Below are 1,260 nucleotides of genomic sequence, written 5' to 3' on the forward strand. Positions count from 1 at the left end.
TTGATGGATGTGAGGGCCAGCCCCCCATCCAAAAGCGCCATCAAAAACTCCAGCACCACTGGAGTGGACACCTGTGCAGGAGACAAGCCCTTTTGGTCTAGGAAGAGGCAAAATCTCCTCCATTTCAGGGCATAAGAGCGCTGGGTGGAAGGTTTTCTGGCAGCCAGGATCACCGTCCTCACCGACTCCGGCAAGGCGGTTAGGGCCGGATCCTCCAGGCCACCAGCGGCAGGCTCTCGATATCCGGGTGGAGAATCCGTCCGTCCTGGGTCGACAACAGGTCCGGACGCGGGTCGAGACGGAGGAAGCATCTCCCGGAGAGGTGGAGAAGGGATGCGAACCACGGTTGTCTCGGCCACCACGGGGTGATCAGGATCGCGTGGGAGCGGTCCGTTGTCATCTTGGACACCACCCTGATGATGAGAGGGAACGGAGGGAAGGCGTAGAGGAGCTCCCCCGTCCAGAGGAAAGCGAATGCGTCTCCGAGGGATCCGTCGAATCGCTTTCTGGAGCAGAACTGGGGACAGTGGCTGTTCCATCTGGTCGCGAAGAGATCGATCCGGGGGGTTCCCCACCGGTCGAAGAGGTCGCTGACCGTCTCGGGATGTAGCCTCCACTCGTGGCACACCGATGGAGATCTGCTGAGGCGGTCTGCCAGGTCGTTGTCCTCTCCGGGAAGGTGAATTGCCTGGAGGAGTATGCGCCTCTGAATGCACCAGTCCCAGATGCGGAGCGTGAGGTCGAGCAGGGTCCTGGACCTGGTGCCACCTTGTTTGTTGATGTAGTACATCACGGTGGTGTTGTCCGTCCTGAGGAGGACCACTCTCCCTGAGACAGCGTACTCGAACGCCCTCAAGGCCTTCTCCACTGCGAGCATCTCCAAGGCGTTGATGTGGAGGAGCTTGTCTGGTGCGGACCACCTGTCCTTGACGACAAGGTCGAGCAGGTGGGCGCCCCATCCCTCCAGGGATGCATCTGTTGTCAGCGTCAGTTGTGTCTGGGGCTGATGGAAAGGCATCCCGGTGCAGACGTTGGAGGTGTGTAGCCACCATCTGAGGGAAGCGGCTATAGGTCTGGGTACCGTGAGCCACTTTGAAGGCGGGTCCTCTAGCGGAGAGAAGACGGAGAGGAACCAGGATTGGAGCGGACGAAGACGCAGTCTTGCCCAGGGAGTGACGAATGTCGTCGATGCCATGTGGCCCAGGGCGACTTGGACATCTCTGGCTCTTACCCTTCTGTGGGAGATGCAAGGCCTGAGGG

The sequence above is a fragment of the Sceloporus undulatus genome, chromosome 1 (assembly GCF_019175285.1).
Source record: "Sceloporus undulatus isolate JIND9_A2432 ecotype Alabama chromosome 1, SceUnd_v1.1, whole genome shotgun sequence".
In the NCBI taxonomy this organism is placed as follows: domain Eukaryota; kingdom Metazoa; phylum Chordata; class Lepidosauria; order Squamata; family Phrynosomatidae; genus Sceloporus; species Sceloporus undulatus.